Source organism: Hibiscus syriacus, unplaced genomic scaffold (genome assembly GCF_006381635.1).
Source record: "Hibiscus syriacus cultivar Baekdansim isolate YM2019G1 unplaced genomic scaffold, ASM638163v2 tig00110303_pilon, whole genome shotgun sequence".
NCBI classification, from domain to species: domain Eukaryota; kingdom Viridiplantae; phylum Streptophyta; class Magnoliopsida; order Malvales; family Malvaceae; genus Hibiscus; species Hibiscus syriacus.
In genome coordinates, this window is record NW_024062672.1 from 335,261 (window position 1) to 341,410 (window position 6,150).

Genomic DNA, 6,150 nt, shown 5'->3' on the forward strand with positions numbered 1-6,150 from the left:
TTTTTTACAATATCAATAGTTAAATTTTAAACTGTATATTTAAAGAGTACTTTTAAAAGTTTTTTTCACCGCACTTTTAAAAGTTATTTTTCAACTGCCAAACTGGCCCTATATCATTTGGTTTCAGTTTCAATTTTTCAAAATCCATAAAATGCAATTCGGTTCATATTTTTCAAGGATTCCAAGTATTTCACACATGGCTCAATGCTCGTTAGTTTTCCCAGTTCGAGAGCCTCCATTGAGTACTCAAATCATCAATGCAAGCAACATTTAACATGTCTGTTTTCATTATTTATGTCAACAACCAGGCATGCACACTAGCATAAAATACGGTGTCCACTGATTAACATCTTCATTTAGCCTGGAGGCCACTTCATTTGGTGTCCTCCGAGGAGGTGGACATGAATGTGATACACAGATTGACCTGCAACACATCACCACATACCACATGAATACAATTCCAAAGCATTCCTTCTTCTCTTTTCAAATTGAAAAAACTGAATGTTTCTCAAATAAATAAAATAAGGGAAAGAATACAAACATCCTTGAGGGCCATCTTTGATCACAATCCTGAAGTCATCATCCAGTCCTTCCTGTTTTGCAACCAGCTTTGCAGTATAACGAAGGTGTCCAAGGATTTCAGTGTGCCTCTCTTCAGCCTAAAACACAGTATTCACAAGCATGAGACTAGCGATGGATCAACGAACAAAACAGGGTACTCCAAAAACAAAGAATTTCACTCCGATATTTCATTCTCTTACTTCAGCATCAAGATGAGTGAAACGAGAAAGGCAAATGGAATTGACAAGACAAATTCAATTAGTAACAATACTCTATTTTTTAAAATTTAAAACAAAACCATAATTGTCGTTTCCACTATACAAGGCGGCATAAAAGCTTACTACTTGGATGTGAGAAAAAAATAATTGTACCTTAGACAATCCAGTTAGGCCATCCCTTTTCTTTTGGAATAATTAAGATGTGTGTAGGAGCTTGAGGAGTTATGTCCCTAAAAGCTAAGACCTACAAACAAAAGAAAAGGCAAATAAACATGTTGTCACTTGTCAGTGCAAATAAATGGAAAATAAACTTTAAGCTAGCAGAAAGGAACTAACTTATCAAACCGAAGAAATAGAAAGTGAATTTTACATGAACCTGCCCCAAAACAGAAAACATAGAGGAGACTTAGCAATTCACACATGCAAGATGCAACTGATGGATCATGGATGAATGGATGGATCATAAGATAAAAAGTTGGTCACCATTAAAAATGCAGAAAGTGTTAGGATAATAAGATAAAAGGCTGATTGTAAAACCTTCACCAATAATGATAGTTTAAAGCTTTTGGCTAATGAAAGCAGAATTCAAAACTAATTAATGATTTTCTTCAATGCAACAGTAAGTCATCAGATTTCTTTGTTATGGAAGATAAAGTTGGGGATCCAGGAATTCTGCATTCAAAGCACTGAATTTCGGTACATGAAACATGTTACAACGCTAGCTATTCAAAACTCGTTAGCGGGGAAACAGTGGTGTAAGAATTACAAAAAAATATATGTATACAATCAGCAGGTATCACCTACTGTAAGAATTAAAAGAAAAATGGCGGTTTCTATCCCATTAAAACATAGATTAAAGAAGAGAAATTGGGCATTATTTCTAAAGGAAACTTCCAGGGTAGTAAGAAGCAGTGAATGATCAACACAGTACTTAAAAAAATATAAAAATGATCAGCACCTTATCGTCTTCATAAACCACTGTAGCTGGGATTTCCTTGTTGATGATTTTGTCAAATATGGAGGAAAAACATTAACTAAATGAGAAGAAAATGATGCGAAGTAGAAGGAGAAAAGTAAGATTGGACTGACATGGTAGGAGAATCAGAGGGAAAATGATTACGTGCGGCGTCTTAGTATACGACTAATATAAAGTGCTATCGATTTTATTATTATTTTAAATAATAAAATCGATAAAAAATGAATAAAAATATTATTATTTTTATCGATTCTAATTATTTTAAATAAAAAAATCAGTAAAAAATTATCTAAAATATTATTTTTTGACCGAATTTTTTCTACCGAGTTTTTCGATCATTTTTACCGGTTTTATTATTTAAAATAATAAAAAAAACCGATAGAGTCTTATTTTAGCCGAATATTAAGGTGTCGTACCGTAGAACTACCCGAATCAGAGGGAGCAGCAACGAGTGCGGCTTCTTTCTCCGAAGCCGTGACGGCAGATTCCCAAGGAAAATTTATCAAATGAGAACTCAAAACTGACAGTCGCCTCTTCTTTGTATCATCACCATAGTACTAAATTGCGGTCGCAACGCAGCGTAACGCCCACATCGTAACGTTTTTAAAGTTATCACGATGCAATATCGGTGCAACGTAATAAGAGAACCACATCACGATTGTTGCGGTCGAAAACCTTTACGTAACACCGCAACACACTATAAATTGCGCCGCAACACACTATAAATTACACCGCAACACCGCAACAAACTTTAAATTATTTGAAATATAAAATTACATTGATGAATTGTTCTAATTATGTTTAAAATTAGTTACTTAAATTATCGTTATTTTAAAAATAAATTAATTTAAATTGAATTTTTCTCATATCTAGAATTGACGTGATTAATTTTAAATTAAATTTTTATATTAACATTAAGTATCATAATTATATGTTTATTTATTATTATGTTGGGAAATAATTGATAGACGATGGAGTAAACAACTTCATAATGATTTACATTATGTTGGTACGTTATAAAACTTTTTAATTTAAATTGTGATATCTTGTTTAGATATTTATTATGCTATTTTTTTATGTAGGATATTTTCTAAAACCACAATTTCTATATGGAGACAATTCCACAAGTGAAGTGATTCGTGAAACTATGAATGAAGTTAGAAATGTCATACAGATGATAGATACAACCCAACTTGAATGATCAAATTCTTGCAATGAACCAAATATGTATTTTATATACTTAAATTGTTTGAAAAAACTTATAAATTATCATGTTTAAACTACTAATTCATTTATTTTTTTAGTTGTTGATATATCAAGATAAAATGGATTCTTTTAGAACACCATTAGCTCAAGCTAAATGGTGGATTAATTATGGAAATTGTGCACCGCAACTTCAACACATCGCTGTGAAAGATTTGAGTCAAACAACTTCACCTTTAAATTGTGAGCGTAATTGGAGTACTTTTAGTTTGATCCATACAAAGAAGAGAAATAGACTCAAGCATAAAAAACTTCAAAAATTGGTTTATATCCGTTATAATATGAGGTTGAAGCTGAGACACATGCAAAGAAAAAGTGCACAAGAATTAGAAATGAGTTTTAATCCGATTAATCTTGAAAATATTTTTTGAAGAAGATGACCTACCAAATGCATGGATTGAAGAAAGAGAGAATGCTACACTTGATAGTGAACAAAATTTCTCATGGTTGCCTGAGGAGTTACTTAATGAAACTGATGAAAAAACTCAAGGTGAAGATATGAACAGTTCACCTACTCCATCTAATGAGGAAAATGTTCAACTATCGACGTCAAGTTATGATGATGATGACAATGACGATGACGATGATGATGGTGGTGATAATGAAGGTACGCACCAACCAGAATATGAACACATTTATTCTACTGTTTTACATGGAGATCAAGGTACGTCCAGATATCCTTACGATGATAATTCATATTTGTATAAAAAAAATACATCACAAAATAAAAGAGATGATGATGATGATAGAACTCATAGGATGATGGGAGAACACTTTTATGATTCATTTGCAAGTTCATCATCATATAGTTCAGCTACAAATGATGATAAAATTAGTTAATCATCTCATGGTTCTCATTCTTACCAACTAAATTCATGTTATCTACCTTACCTTGAACAAAATCCAAGTTATGAATTTTTTTGTCATCATTTATCATAAAACATGTTTCCTACCAATGATGCATCTTATAATGCACATAATGTGATGTTTTCTTCACATGGAATAGGAAGAAATCAAAACCGAGACAATGACAAAGATGAAAATGCTTTAGATTCGCCATGCCATTCATTTTGGTGGTGAACGGTAAAATATAGAATTTTTATATTTGTAGTTATTTTTTCTTTCTTTCTAAGTTATATAAAATGAACATTTTTATGTTACAATATAAAAAATTTGATATGATTTTAGTGATATTGTTTATATGTTGTTCATTAACATTATAATTATTATTACTCATTATCCGATACGATAACACTTCTATAGTTTATATTTGTTTTTAATAAATTTTATCTATGAAATTAAATTTTTATTTTTAAAATAAAATATTAAAAGAGTATATTAATATTTAGTATATTAAAATATAACTGTAAAATGTATAAATATAATATTTTAGACGTATTGTGATTTTTGAGGAAGAGATCACGCCAGAGACAGCCACAACACGTTACGTAACGCCCGCGGTATCCGTAACCACGACACCGCAACCACATCCACAACCACAATTTGATACTAAGATCATCGCTCATCTATAAATATCATAACTAACCCTAGTGTCTTCTTTTTTATTTTTATTTTTTGGTTTTATGCCTTACAGCTTACTCGGAAAGAAATTTTATATAGGTAAATTATTATATAAGTCATTTTTGTTTAAAGAAGAGAAATTGGGCATTATTTCTAAAGGAAACTTCCAGGGTAGTAAGAAGCAGTGAATGATCAACACAGTACTTAAAAAAATATAAAAATGATCAGCACCTTATCGTCTTCATAAACCACTGTAGCTGGGATTTCCTTGTTGATGATTTTGCCAAATATGGGGAAAAAACATTAACTAAATGAGAAGGAAATGATGCGAAGTAGAAGGAGAAAAGTAAGATTGGACTGACATGGTAGGAGAATCAGAGGGAGCAGCAGCGAGGGCGGCTTCTTTCTCCCAAGCCATGACGGGGATATTCCCAAGGTAAATTGATCAAATGAGAACTCAAAAACTGACAGTCGCCTCTTCTTTGTATCATTGCTCATCTATAAATATCGTAACTAACCCTGGTGTCTTCTTTTTTACTTTATTTTTTGGTTTTATGCCTTACAGAAATTTTATATAGGGTAAATTATTATAGAAGATATTTTTGTTAAATTATGATTATTAAATTTTAATTTTGGATAAATTATATTAAAAAATCGTTAAAATTTAGTCATTGAAACGTTAATTCATGTTATTTTTATATCATTACATGTAAAAAATTATTTTTTTCATTTTAGATAAAATATTAATTTAACTAAAGAGATGGTACAATAAAAAATACTAAGGGACTGTTTGTTTACTTCAGAATGATTAAACGCTGAATGATTCAAATGCTGATTGATTCAGAAGTTCTGTAGGAATTAACTCTGAATGTGACATGCTGTTTGATAATGACTCTGAATCATTCAGAATGTACTTTGATGCTGAATCATTTAACATTATTTTGATGAATCAGTCAGCACTGAATCATTCAGAGGTGCGAAACAAACGCGCTGAATGTTGAACGATTCAACATTCAACGCTGAATGGTTCCATTCAGAGCCAAACAAACAGCCCATAAGAGGAGAAATTCAACGAGGATTGAGGATTAAATTTGTATAATCTTAAAATATTGAGGGTTAATTTTTTAAAATTATGATAAATTTATGATAGAGTGTAAATTATAAAAATTAAATTTATTATTATATCAATATTATTAACGGTCACATATCATTTTATTATTCTTAAAGGTAAAGTACACTTTATATCACTTCCTTATGATTTCGATAAACAAATAATTTATTTTTTCTTTTAAAAATTGAATATTATATTAAAGAAGTGATGTAGTCTAGTAATGACAATTTTAATTCTTAAAACTATACAACCTATTAATTTGATCCTAGTTCGAAGTAATTCAGTAAATATATCTAATCATATTTAAAATTCTTATTATTTTATTCTTTTCTCTTCTCCCATAAATGTTATATCACTTCCTTATTATTTTTCTAGTATAATAATTGTAACACCTTAAATCAGTACGACAAACAGTTGACCGATTCAGATGCCAAACGGAACCACCGGAATAGCTAACCAAAATTTTTCTCACTTTCTCTAACTTTAGAACAACTATTGTA

General features: G+C 30.6%; 1 pseudogene; it reads right to left on the reverse strand.

The window, feature by feature from the left end:
* Window positions 1-211: 211 nt before the first annotated feature.
* Window positions 212-4,980, reverse strand: LOC120116738 (annotated as a pseudogene).
* Between the last annotated feature and the right edge of the window lie 1,170 nt (window positions 4,981-6,150).